The following is a 15130-nucleotide window of genomic DNA, read 5'->3' as shown; positions in this document are numbered from 1 at the left end:
GGGAGGGGGAGGGAAATGGGAGGCGGTGGCTGGGAAGAGGCAGAAATCTTTAAGAAATAAATAAATAAAAAAGAAAAAAAATCAGTTGAAGGTAAAAGAGCATGTATTGCAGTTACATAGCTATGAGCATCCCTATCATGATGTTCATGGACTCTATCCCTCTGGAACAGCAAGATTCAAATAAACACTTTCATAAAAGAAAAAAAAAAAGAGAGAATCCATGGAGGAGTGCTGCTTCCTGGCTTTCTCCCCATGACTTCCACAGATCAATGGCATTCTTAATCAAGAAATTTTCTTTGGATGATCAGTAGTTATGTCATATTTTCAATTACGACTCATTCCTTATAATAATTCATGATATGTCTTTATTTCTCAAATAATACTCAGTAACTTATTAGTGGGTTTTGAGTAGTAGTCGACTTGAAAAAGATATTTGCTATTCATTCACTTATTCATTTATATATACGTTCAATTATTCAAAAATGTATTATGTATCTATTTGCCAGGGGGATTTTCAGATTGATTGGGGCATTGGAGAAAACAGAAGGGAATAAAGATCACCATTCTCAGTCAGGATCCATATAAACACAGGCACGAGGAACTTATTGTTATTCAGAGAAACATTTTGTTTCCCAGTAGCTTCACTGCTATGCAGACCAGCTGTCCTAGGAGCCGTTTCCCCTTGGTGATAAAAAAGGAACATAAAAATATTCATGCCTCCACTCATTTAAAAAATTTATAGAGTGCCTCATACTTCAGGCATGGTGCTTGGCATTTGGAGGATTATTAATGAATGAAACTCATTAATTGCTACTGTTAAAAGTTTGTCTATACCTCTAAGGAACTTTGAAGTAGAAAATAGCATTTTCAAGCCTGATGTGACGATACACACCTATAACCCCGGAATGTGGGAGGATGAGAAGGCCAAGGGGAGCCTCCATTACATAATGGGTTTCATATTTGGTTACAAAGTGAAAAAGAAAAGAACAAAGAAACATAGTTTACAATGCGTAAAAAAGAAAGTTTATTTTTTACTCACTCAAAAAAAAAAAAAATAGAGCTGCACAAAATTTCCTAACCAATATTTGTACAAATTATGTCATGTTGGAAACGATTTTCTTTATAGTCTGCCTGTGAGCATCTGAGACTCACTATCCTTTGTGCTTCATAAAATGTTATTCTTTTCTATGAATTTTATGCAACTTAATCTAATGATAACTTAAGACTTTAGTACAGAAACATTCTGAACATAATGGATTTTTATATCTGATTTAACTGTCTTCTTTTTTGGAACAATTCACATTTGGTATTGATAACATCTTTAAGCCTAGTGCCAGACCTTTGGTCCATTAACCTTCATTGTCTTTGAGCCACTTTAGCCTGATAGGTTAATTCTTTCCCTTTATCAGCCCTCAAGGTGATCAACCCCACCTGAAACCATCTCTACATTCACAGGATTAGGTCCAGATCAGTGGCCTTTAAATCTGCTTTGTCCAAGAGTCACCTGTAACAAATGAGGGACTCTTTCCTTCTCCCTGCTTCCCGTTAACTGCTGCCGCCTCTGTGACTGCAGACCTAATTCCAGACCTAATTCCAGACTTAGGAACCATCTTTGCCAGTATCAGTTAAATAGCTCAAGTCTCAGAGTTCCTGCACTTGCCCAGTCTAAGAAAACCAGATTATCATAGCAGACATACAATCAAAGAAGGAAGTCTATATAATGCCCAGGTGAACCTGCAGAAACAAAATCAACACGAGCAGCCAAAAATGTGTCTTCCAATAAAATCACTAGTTGTACAGGAGGGCTATGTGAATACCAGGACTTAGAATTTAAAAAAAAATAATTATTGACTATATCAAATTTAAATTTAATGAAGGCATGAATTAAATCCTTCCTGAAATTCTAAGAAGATAATAAATGACAAAATGATGTCCCTGAAAACACAAACACATGACTAAATAAAACTAAGAAGAATTTGAAAACTGATATAATAAAGAGATAGAAATATTTAAATGAAATTGGAATTGAAAAATTCCGCAACCTAATTAGAACGCAAACCAGAAAAAGGGTAAGTGAGCAAAATTACTACATTCCACACACATATTTCAATAATAACAATAAATATTTGTTCATTTTCGTTTTATTTTATTAAAAAATACGCTCATACAATATATTTTGTCCATGGTTCCCTCCCTGGTGTGGGAAGTCCTTCTGTATTTGTGTTGCTTTTATTGGTTAATGAATAAAGAAGCTGCTTTGGCTTGTGATAGGGCAGAATAGACACATGGGTGACTATTTCTTTAAAACCTGAGATCGCTTAGAAAGGAATTCTAGGCACAAAATTAAATCATCATTTGCAAGTGGTTATCAGTTGACAATAGCTTCTGGGTTAGAGGTGGGGCAGGTGTCCTCCTTTTCTTTCAACCCTAGAACCCCATCTAGGGCAAACCCATGCAGGTCCTGTGCATGCTGCCTGTCTCTGGGACTGCAGATGAGCCTTGATCATGGGGATTTAGAGGGACATGTTTTCTATGTCCTCTGTCCCTTCTGCTCATCTCTTGTCACCAAATGAAGCTTCCAGTACCAGAATTAGATTACATCTAATTGAGTTGTTGAAAAAAAAAGGGCCCTATGGGCCAAAACTAGGGATTGCTCTCCACAAACTGACAGCAAGGCCCCATTGCTGAAGACCCCACTTACACAACCCATTAAACGTGGAGAAGTAAAGTCTGTGCCTACATAGACTCTTCACCCCATATGCTAATTTAATTCCAGCTATCATTGAGAATAAGACCACTATCACAATTTCAAACTACATGAAGGAAGCTTTAATTAAATACTTGCCGGACTGATGAACTATCTTGCCAGGATCCATCTCTGTGTTCCCAGAAAATCCCTGAATAATGCTTTGCAGGGCCTACACGAGCAAAACCTGTAATTCAGCAAATTTCCCATCAGGTCCAGTCATGGGTAAGCATACATCTTAATGTATTTCCTGACTGCATTCCTCCCACCCACATGTGATTAAGAACATTCAGTGTAGACGAGTCAAGCAAATACAGGACAAGCAGAGCTTATTCTGAACTGTCTTAACTGCTCACCTACTCTGAAAGGTATATTTCCCCTGTTTTGTCCTCACTTTAGCGTGTTTGGTATAGGAAAGTTCTCAGCACACTCCAAAAGGAGAAACATAAACTCCCATCTAGCTGCAAACTCTTTGGTATACAATTCTGTCCTGCCTGCATGATATGCTGGGGCAGTGGTGGCACAAAGTTTGTGGTAGCAACCAATCAATACCCGATTTGACTTAAGGGAGACTCCAGGAGAGAGAATTCAGACTCAACCCTGCTTGAGTGACCAAGAACCTGAAACTGGATAGCTTAGGGACCTGGGAAAAACAAAATACTCTTCAAAAAATTTAAATTTTATTTCAAAAGCAGCAATAAAATTCCTCCTAATAACATTCTGCTATATTCATATCAGTGTGTGAGTCTGCCATCATCAGAGAAGCTTCCTCTTCCATCTGTATCAAATGGCAAAATGCAGAGACTCACAGCCAGACTTTTTGCAAAGAATGATTGACCTTGGAACATGAAGCCCCAAATGAGATGTCTCCATCAAATCCCTCCCCTCATGGCTCAGGGAACCCTGCAGAAGAATTATACTATTTTTATACAAAAGCTCTAAATATATTATGCTGTAATTGCCATGAGTAATAAGAAAAATGATGCTTTTAAGAAGCACCGTCAATTATCATCGAAAGAGCTGTCAAATTCTGTGCCCTATGCAGTATAACCAGTGTATGTGTGTGTGCTATTTATTCTATTTTTATCTTGAAAATATATTTTATACAATATATTCTGATTATGATTTTCCCTCCCACAACTCTTTTGAGATCTTTCTCAGCTCTCATCCAATCCAGATCCAAACCCTTTCTATTATAAATAAAAACCAAACTTCTAAGGCGTGATAATAAAATAGAGTAAGATAAAAGAAGAACAAACTGAAATAGGACAAAACAAACACAAAGAAGAAAAACAGCCAGAGAAAAAGCACAAGAGACATAGACCCAGAGACAAACACATCAAACACACAGGAATCTCATAAAAACACAAAAACCAGAAGCCACAATACATACATGCGGGAACTATAAGAAAAATAGCATTTCCCGACATAATATTATATGATAAGGAAACTCCAAAGGCACTATTGAGTTCATTTTCTGTTGGTCATCTACAGCTAGACACGGAGCTTGCCCTTAAGAGTGGTTTGTATCACCAGTGAGAATCCTTTGGAGGAAACTAATTTTTAATTTCTAGGTAGTTATCAATTAGAGAGATGTTGTGTTGGGGATGGGGACTCTGTCCACTTCTCTCAGAGCTGGGACCCCATCTGGGATAGACCCATGTAAGCTCTATGCATGCTGTCACAGTCTCTCCGAATTAATATGTGCACCAATCCTGTTGTGTTTAGAAGGCCTTTTTTCCTTGGGGTCCTTTCCCTTAGGATCTTACAATTTTTCTGCCTCTTCTTTTATAGTGCTCTTTGAACCTTGAAGTTAGGGTTTTGTTGGAGACATCCTATTTAGGGATGAGTCTTCCAAGGTCTCTCATTTTCTGTATAATGTCTGCCTGTGTTTGTCCTCATCTACTGCAGGAAGAAGCTTCTCTGATGATGACTGAGCAAGACACTGATTTATAAGTATGATAGAAAGTCATTAGTAGTCATTTTGCTGTTATGTTTCTTAGAAGAACTTAGTATTTGCTTTTTCCCTAAAATGCTGGGCTATCTAATCTCAGGGTCTTGACCATCCTAGCAGTGTAGGAAATGGTTTCTATCTCATGGAGTGGACCTTAAATGTAACCAGACATTGGTTGGTTATTCCCACAAGGTTTGTACCACTAATGCAGTAGCTCATACTGCAGGAAGGTCATCATTGTAGATGGAACCTCTTGTACAGGGGTTGTTCTTTTGGCACCATGAAGTTTGATGTTACCCATTCCTGGTACTGGGAGCTTCATTTGGAGACTGGTGGTGATCAGTTGGAGCTTCGTTTTCTCTCTTATTTGTTGGTTTCATTTAAATTTTCTTAATAACTCTATATGCTTTAAAAAGCTCCTACTGTATCAATTTTCCATGCCAACCAGCAAATAAACCTCAGCTTTAGCTGTCTCTCCCCACATTCTCCTTTTCTTCCTCTTCTTCCCTCACTGTTCCCATTCTAGCCCCACCTCCTTTCACCCATTGATAGCTGTCTATTCTACTTACCATTCCTAAGGAGTCCCACGCCTCCACTCTGGTTCCTTACTCTATATGTTATCTCTGTGGTTATAGCTTCCTTATTAAATACTTAACAGCTAGCATTCACATGTAAGTGAATAGATACCATGTTTCTTTATTGGTCTAGAGTACTGTAATCAGGAGAATATTTTTCTATCTCTATCCATTTTCCCGTGGATTTCATGATTTTATACTCTTAATACTGAGTAATATTCCATTGTGTAAATGTACCACATCTTATCTTTCCTTTCATCCACTGACAGACATATAGACTGTTTCTAATTTCTGGCTATTATGAATAGAGTAGCAATGGACACGGCTGAGTACATGTCTTTGGAACAGAATGAAGTAATCTTTGTGTATATGCCTGAGAATGGTCTAGCTGGATCTTGAAGTATATCTATTTCCAGCCGCTGCAAGAACTCCACACTGATTTCTATGATGGCTGTAAAAATTTGCACTCCCACCAATTGATGAGTGTTTATTGCACTCCTTGCCGCATGAGCTGTTATTGATTTTTTTGACCTTCATCATTCTGATCATTGTAAGATAAAATATCAAAGTGTTTTCTATTTGCATTTCCTTAATGACTGAGGTGCTACACATTTATTTGTTTCTTAGCCATTTGAGCTTCCCACTTTGAAAGTTCTGTTTATTTTTGTACTCAATTTTAAATAGGTTTATTTGTCTCCTTTATATCCAGAGTTTTGAGTTATTTGACTGAAGGGCACCTAGGTTGTTTCCAGGTTCTGGCTATTATCAAAAACGCTGCTGTGAACATAACTGAGTACATGTCCTTGTGGTATAATCGAGCGTCCTCTGGATATATATCCAACAGTAGTATTGTTGGGGCTTTAGGTAGGTTGTTTCCTAATTTTTTGAGAAATCACAATACTTATTTCCAAAGCAACTGTACAAGTTTATATTCCCACCAGCAATGGAGGAGAATTTCCCTTAGCTCACATCTCTGTTATCACTGTTTTTTATCTTGGCCATCCTTAAAAGTGTAAGATGGAATCTCAAAATTGCTTTTATTTGTATTTCTCTGATGGCCAAGAATGTTGCTTATTTTTTTAAGTGTCTTCTAGCCATTTGAGATTTGTCTGCTGATGGTTCTCTGTTTAGGTCTGTACCTCACTTTTTTATTGGATTATTTGTTCTTTTGAAGTCAAGTTTCTTGATTTCCTTATCGATTTTTGATATCAGTCCCCTGTGTAATGTGATGTTGATGGAGATCTTTACCAAATCTGTAGGCTGCCGTTTTGTCTTTTTGACCATGTCCTTTACTTTACAGAAGCTTCTCAATTTCAAGAGTTCCCATTTAGTAATTATTGCTCTCAGTGTCTGTGCTACTGGGGTTGTATTTAGGAAGTGGTCTCCTGTGCCAATGCATTCAAGTGTACTTCCCACTTTCTGTTCTATGAGGTTCAGTGTGATTGGGCTTTTGTTTGTTTGTTTGTTTTTTGAGGTCTGTGTATTTATGTCTACTTCATCAATAGCTGGGTATCTATGAATTGTGAAATTATGTCTGTGCCTTCAGTTAGATTACTGTGCTCAATATTTGTCTTAAAGATTTCAATTCTAGCTGCCAAAGATTTTCTCCCACTCAATAGATTATTTGTTCTGCTGATAGTGCCTGCAGGTGTGCCAAAACATTTTATGTATAAAAATAATTTTATGTATTCCCGCTTGTTGATTCTAGTTCCTGTGTTGTCATATTTCCACTCAGAAAAGACCTTACACATGCCTGTATCTTGCATTATATTCTCTACTTTCCAATAGATGGTTTAGTACTTCAAAGTTAAAATTGAGATCTTTGATTTTTTTTTATTCTATATTAAATTGACTTTTCACAGGGTGAGGTATATGATTTTAATTTCATTCTTCTGTAGATAGATTTCCAATTTTGCTTGCATAATTTCTTGAACGGGTTATGTGTTGACAACTGCATATTTTTGACATAGTAGTCATAATAGATGTTGCCACAACCTTATCAGTTTATTTCTAGGTGCTGTATTGGTTTTTTTTGTTTGTTTGTTTTCTTGTCTTTTATGTTAGTGCCAGTTTTTCATTGTCTTCATAGATCTGTGTTATAATTCGAGGTCAAGTGTTATAATACTCCCAGAAGTGTTCTTTCTTCTTAAGATAGCTTTAGCTGTCCATGGCATTGTGAAAATCCATTCAAATTACTGAATTTATTTTCTCAGTTTTATCCAAAATGACACTGGAAATTTGATAGGCACTTTATCAAATATTTTGATTACTTTTTCTAGTTTGTTTATAGTCATAATATAAATTCTATCAATATAGGAACACTGTCTAGTATCTTCTTCAGTGTCCTATGATAATGGCTTAAATTTTTCAGTTTAGATGTTTTTTTATTTCCTTGTTTTTGGTTTATTCCTAGACATCATTTTGTTTGGAGCTATTATGAATGGGAAGAAATACATATTGGGAACCGGATCCAAGTCCTTGGTGAAATTTTTTTTCTATTTTGTTTCTCTGTGAACTCGTTGTTGGTATGTATGATGACTCCTGATTTTTGATTTGACTTCTTCTCCTGTGACATTGCTGAAAGCATTTACTATAGATAAGGGTATTTGGGTAGTGTCTAGGATCTTTAAGTACAGAAATAGAAATAATTTGACTTCTTAAGTTCCTGTTTCCTATCCGTGTCATATATGTCACTTTTTTATTGCTTTAGTTTAGACTTAAAAGTTCTATAATGAGTAAGACAGAAAATAAAGGGCATTGTTGTCTAATATCTGATTTTTATGAGAAATGTTTTCAGTTTTTCCATTTAGAATAATGTTGTCTACAGTGTATTGTACATAGTTGTTGTGGGCATTATTAGTTTAAGGGATGTTCAAAATCTTTTCACAATTTTTATGTTGAAAGTATGATAAAAACCTTTTCAGCATCAACAGAGATCATCACTTGGTTTTGTGTCAAATTTGTATAATACACCAAATTGATTTCCACGGGTTACACCAATCTTACATCTGGAATGAAGTTCATTTTTCATGATTCATGGTTCCTTAATGTACAGTTGGATTCAGCAGATAAACATTTTGTTGGAAATGTTGTATCCATGTTTATTAAGGAATTTTTTCTATATTTTTTTTATCCAGTATTAGTTTCAGGAAAGTAAGGCTTCACAGTACTGAGCAGTACTATGATAGTACTGGCTTCACAGAGTGAACTTGGTAATGTTATCTCGCATTTCATACTATAGAACAATTTGAGAATTGCTGGTATTCCATCTTCCTTAACACTACTATAGAACTCAGCAGTCAGTCCACAAACTCAGGATTTTTAGGGTGGCATCTTGAGTACAGCTTTGATCTCATTGCTTATTCATTACTTGAGTCTTCTGACTTGTGTATATATGTATGGATGATGGAATCCAGGACATTGCAGATGCTGGTCATCCATCTGTCTACTGAGACCAGCCTAGCTAAAAGAATCTTGAGTTGGGTATCTTACTCCCAACTAATAAACTCCAAAACTTGTCTGAAAATTCTTTAAAATTTGAATCATACTTTAAAATAAAACATCTGAATAAATGGTTTAGGAACTTGGCAAAAGGTAAATTGTTCATGATCTATGATCTCCTTCATGATCTACATTCTCTATAATCTTATACCAATACAGAAGCTAACAAGCATAGAAAATTAATCATGTTTAAATGTTTTAGAGAGAATCCAGAAAACAAATGATAAAATCCCTGTACTCATCATTAACCTCTTCTGTCAACAACATGTGTAAACCTCGTAAGAACATTCATTTAGTGGCACATCTTTGAAATTAGTCTTGACAATGTATTGGAAAATTTACACATATATGTCAAAAAGGACTTATAATTTTAGTTTGCTGATAAAAAAACTTTTTTAAGGTGCTAAGACAAATGATGTGCCATTTCCCCCAAACATTTAAAATTCAACTTCCATTTTTGGGCTGGAAGAACCATAAACCAACTAATCCTGTGTGCTCTTTTAAAAATATGAGGACTTCACATTTAATAAACCTTATATTGTTATAATATTTTCATTAAAATTCTTACATATATCCTATATGACATTCAGTATCTATAAATAATCTTCTGACATGTTTAATTTCCATCTCTAAATTTCTATTTACTATGAAATATTGTTTTTAATTACACCAGATCTTTGGTTGACACAATACGGTAACTGCATGTCTATATTTATGATGAAGAATACTTGGACATTATATAGAAAATAGCTAAACATTTAGATATGTTATTATATTACTCCAGAAAAACACTGATGAAATTCATTCACATAACAAGTAAAAAAAATAAAATTAACTATGATGAGACACTATGCTACTATACTTTCATCTTTAAAAAATGACTCCCATGGTTTTATTTTTTTCACTTCCTGTTTCCGTGATTCTGATTTAGATAATATGTCCAAGACTCTTACGTTAGGATGCAGTTATTTCATTATCCTTACTGTTGTTTATATTTTCCAGAACCTATTGTGTAAAATAAGAGTATTTGGTTATGATAGTTAGTTTTATGTTCATCCAAAAGGTACTGGAACCAACAATTTAGGAAACTATGAATACTTACAAAATAATGTTTGAAGACTATAGTTTTAGGGATCTTTTTATTTGAATAACTACTCTCAGTTGGACATTTTCAGTATAATTTTTTTTATATTTATTTATTTATTATGTATACAATATTCTGTCTGTGTGTATGTCTGCAGGCCAGAAGAAGGCACCAGACCTCATTACAGATGGTTGTGAGCCACCACGTGGTTGCCGGGAATTGAACTCAGGACCTTTGGAAGAGCAGGCAATGCTCTTAACCACTGAGCCATCTCTCCAGCCCCCTTTCAGTATAATTTTTATATTTAAGAAATAAAAAATACTGCAGCTAGAGAGATTTCTCTCCTAAAGGTTAAAAGCACCTAATGGTTTCACAGAGGGCCTGAGTTTGGTTCACAGTACTCCCATTGGACAGCTCACATCCACCAATCACTCCTATCCAGGGCATCCAATATCTTCTTTTGGCCTTTTGAGTCCCATGTTGACATGTTCACAAGTATATACACAGAGACTTACACACATAAATAACAAAAGAAATCTCTTTTGAAAGAAATCAAAATGACTAAATGACTTGTGCAAAGCACTGATATCAAATAACAACCAGATAGTTATTGTAGTCTATTAGAAAAAAACTTTTAATTACTCATTAATCATACCAACTCTAATGCTCATTATTTTCACATTAATAAGGACAAAGTAAGCTGATGGAATGGGAAATGTCTGTTATCCTAGAATGTAGGAAATGTAGGAGGGAAGAGTCATTGAAGAAACTGGAAATCAACAGGATACATAACAATAACATGTCTTAAAAACTCGAAAGAAGCCGAGTGGTTGTGGCTCACGCCCTTAATTCCAGAACTGGAGGCAGAGAGAGGCAGTTAGATCTCTGTGAGTTCAAGGCCAGCCTGGTCTACAAGAGCTAGTTTCAAGACAGGCTGCAAAGCCACAGAGAAACCCTGTCTCAAAAAACAAACAAACTAAATAAATAAATGAGATCAAGTTTTAGGAAGGATGGCTTTTATGCTGCAACAATCCCCATATTTCTACATAGCACAATTAAACTGATGCATTCTCTTTGTTTCTTTTCTATTTACTGTGACAAAATAACATGACATGAGCCATTTCAGTTAAATATTGGCTCACAGTTTAGTTACAAACCATCACTGCAGGGGAGTCAAGGCAGCAGGAATTTAAAACATCTGACCAACCACAGCTGTGGTTAAAAGCAGCGTTCCAAACTAAGACTCACCACACAGACGGCACCAGTTAAACTGTGGGACACTAAACAAACCCAGAACTCAGGGATACAAGAAAGACATTTGTAGGGGTGGGAAATCTGGGAAGAGCAGGAGAGGGTTGAGGAGACCACAATACACAATGGCAACACCAGCTCCCCTGCTAAACCATGGGTGAGGGTGTACCTATGTCTTTCATCAGACTGCCATGATGCCAATTTGGGTCTCAGTAAGAGATGTGCACCTGGCAGGAAATCAGCCTGCTTCCATCAAGGAGGAATTAACTCCAGATGGGTCATACATACACTCCCCTGTTTTGTTTCCATTGCTCCCCAAACACATTGATTTATTATTAGAGAGAGAGATTGACACTTTTAAATACCTTGATGAGACTCAGTTGTGACCCTCACTTTTCCTCATTTTGTATGACACCTTTTGTGATGAAGAATGGTAATTCATCACTCCAGGAACTGGCTAAATGTATTAAGGGCTCGCGGTCAATTAAATTTCTGTACTATTCATTGCAGCTAACACATGAAGTGTTTTTCAGTTAGATAGGATAAGGGCATAGCCTATGACTCTTCATTTTTTTAAAAAAGTTTGGTATGATATAAAAATACTGTTTGATCCATCCTGTATGCCCACATATGCCTTAACTGGTGGGGTGGTACTGTTAATCTTTATTCTCTTTAAGTGTCTCTTGCTGTATATTTGACAGCAGCAGGCAGCAGCTGAGATAATCTTCTGGGTGTTAATGGCTCTCAGGCATCCCTCTCACAGTCCTCCAGAAGAGTTTATGCATGCCTGGTTATCTGAAATTCAAAAGACTACTTCCTAATCCCCTCACCCTGGGAGCTCTACAGGAATGAATGCTCTTCAGTGGTTGATAGTCCGTGACAGGTAAAAGCTTGTGTGTTAGGTCAATCTAAGCAGGCATTCCTGATGAGCACCCGAGCAATAAAGGTAGATATGTAGGAAAGATAAGGCGAAGATAAGGCTTACAAGGCCCCAGCGGCCTGAGGGCCGAGCAATAGGCTCTGTCCGAGGTACTGATCATGTCTAGCCAATGAGGAGTGACCACTCAATGCCAAGGAATCAGAAAGCAGTCTGGATGCTGAGAGGAGGGTACATAAGACCTGCTGAATGAGTCTGCTGCAGGCCTTTTACCCGACTCCCGGCATCCATATCAATGATGCCCCACCTTCTGACTCCCTCCACCAAGGGAGCCATTAGGACCCAGTAAAACTGAGTGAGCACATAGGACCCTGAGTGAGGAGGTGGCTAAGAGAGAGAGAGCCTAGAGGTATAAAAGATGTTCATACCTGAAGAACTTAGCTTGTTTGTCAAAGTTATATTGGTGACATAATTTGGGCCCAAATAACTCATGAACTATCTGTCTTAGCTGTATTTTAGATGAAATGAAAGTGCAATTTTGACAAAAATAAAAAGAACAGAGAGTAGAGAATTAATGTATTGATGTTAGTGATTAGCCTGCTTTGTTCAATTTTTCTAAGATTTTTATAGTTCTATAAGGTTATAATTTAGGACAAGGTATAGATAGTTCAATCAAGAATAAAATACGATTCTATAATAGGGAAAGTACTTGAACTACAAAAGGCACTATAATAATTATTAATACTTGAAACACATACAACCCATGGAGAATTCTTGTCCATCAGAAGTGGGGAGTTGAATGACTCAAGAGTATAGATATGTTGATACAAAGTTTTATTTAAAAATAGATTTTAAAATGAAAAAAAGATTGCAAAGACAAATTAAGAAAATTAAAAACTACCAATAAGCATATTTATGAAAAGACAATTTGACTAATTGTGAAATACATAGAAAATAAAAACCATAGAAATGCTATGAACTATTATATCTCATACAAGGAGAGCCAGAAACTTAAGGAAATGTTACCTCACACATTAGAAATAGAAAAATAAATTGTTAAAAATTTTCAAGAATATAAACTTGTACTAAATTAAAAATGGACTGATATTTTGAATATAGAATTCCACCAGAAGGATTTAAGCAGTGGGACTTTTGTAACCTGAAGTAAGACAAACAAAATCAATGCTCCCATGCTTGCAAAATTCTTCATAGGTATGTGTATGTGTATATATACATGTGTGTGTGTGTGTGTTAAAGGGGTGTTGGAGAGGACAGTTAACAGAAATTGAAAGTGATTATCATAGTCTATGTTACTTGAAATTTTTAATTAATTATTGTTAGTTAATAGAAACAACTGTTTTCTTAGACTACAAATCAGTAAGTTCATTACTCATACTTTTAATGACATATAATAAATAAATAAATACTCCACACAACAGACATGTGAAACTAACTACTCATTACTGAAGGATAGGTTTAAGTTTATAGAGATTTTAAACAGAAACAGAACCCTAGGCTTAAACATATCAGACTTGAGTGCTCTATCTTGCAGGATGTAACTGCACTTATATTTGTAGCAGAAATCAAAGCCTCTGACTTCTGGTGATGTTTTCAAATATTGTCTTCAAATCATTCCATGGTTTTCTAAATTATCTCACTAAGGTTCATTCTTCAAAGATAACCAAGCTGGTTCCGTCCATTCTGGTGAGCATATTAGTGCAATAACCAAGCAATGTATTCCAAAGAATAGGGAACTTTGGTGAGCATATTAGTGCAATGACCAAGCAATGTATTCCAAAGAATAGGGAACTTTGGTGAGCATATTAGTGCAATGACCAAGCAATGTATTCCAAAGAATAGGGAACTTTGGTGACTGGCTGTGTTTGGCAATTCTGTCTTCTTGAGTTCATGTACTGAAACTTGGATTCGAGGTAGGAGAGGGATGAATTGAACTCACATGATGTCTCTGCCAATGAAAGCCCTCACTGATGAGCCCTGCTGTAGCCATAAATGTTTCATTAAGTTCTGCTAAAGTGTTCGGGTATCCTCATCACTCATTCTGTATGTTTGCCGCAGCCCAAGCAATCATGCTCAGTGTTCATTTACAGAGAGACATTTTTCAAACCTTTTTGCTTGACTTTTTATGTCGATTCTGTATTTTAATGAGGGGGGAAAAAGCATCCGTCTTTGTTTTAAAGTGATTTCCTAATGAAACAAATGTGCTACTCTATGCTCTTAGGAAATTGCTTATTAATAAATGCTTTGAATTCACAAAAGCTAAGAGATCATGTGCCATTTTCTCCAAAAATGTGTAATTCTTCTAGATGTTTAAAAACTTTTTGGTGTTTGTCAACTTTTTCTATTAAAGTGTTTCTCAAGTGCAGATTTTTAAATGCTTGCCATAGGCATATGCTGACAATCTCTTTGCTCATTAATCTTAGTTCTTTTACACATTCCTGATTTATGGATCAGCATAAATATGTTCTTATCAGTGAGCATAGAAGGAGGTATATCCACATGCTTCCTGAGATTTAACCTCTGTTCCCTTAAGCAAGGAGGAAGGATTCAGGGCTATTCTCCTTGATCTTTTTCTGAATAACACAAGAACAATTTAGAGGTATCCGAATATTTTGCAGCATGATCAAACCATATTTAACTTTCTTCTAAGAATGCTGGCCTAATGGATACTCTTATTTAAAATAAAGACCCTGGATGAGTTGCACTTCATTGAGGATATGTACAGCAAAGCCCAGAGATATAGCTCCACAGTATCACCCTCAGAAACCTAAAGAGTGGGTACTCAAATTATATAAAACACAAGCTTGTGGGTACAATGTTAAAAAAAAAAAAAGCAAAACTAGCTATATTATGTAGCAAAGTTGAAGATTTTATTGAAGATATTTTAATAGGAACTTAAGCCTCAGTGTTCGGAGAAAGAAAGGTTCTCAGAAGGAAGTAAAAACATACTCTAGTTAGGGGCTTTTGCTTCTGCAAAGAACTGTCTCACAAAGAGGAACATGTAAGAGTATGGGCACGTGTTTCTCAAGGGAAAGGTCACAACTGACCGTCTTAGCAATCATCTAATATGCTACTTTTCCTGTTTATAAGTTCCATTTCAAAACTTCTTAACAAACCTTTGTGA

Source organism: Chionomys nivalis, chromosome 26, assembly GCF_950005125.1.
Source record: "Chionomys nivalis chromosome 26, mChiNiv1.1, whole genome shotgun sequence".
NCBI classification, from domain to species: domain Eukaryota; kingdom Metazoa; phylum Chordata; class Mammalia; order Rodentia; family Cricetidae; genus Chionomys; species Chionomys nivalis.
This window is presented reverse-complemented; position numbering follows the sequence as displayed.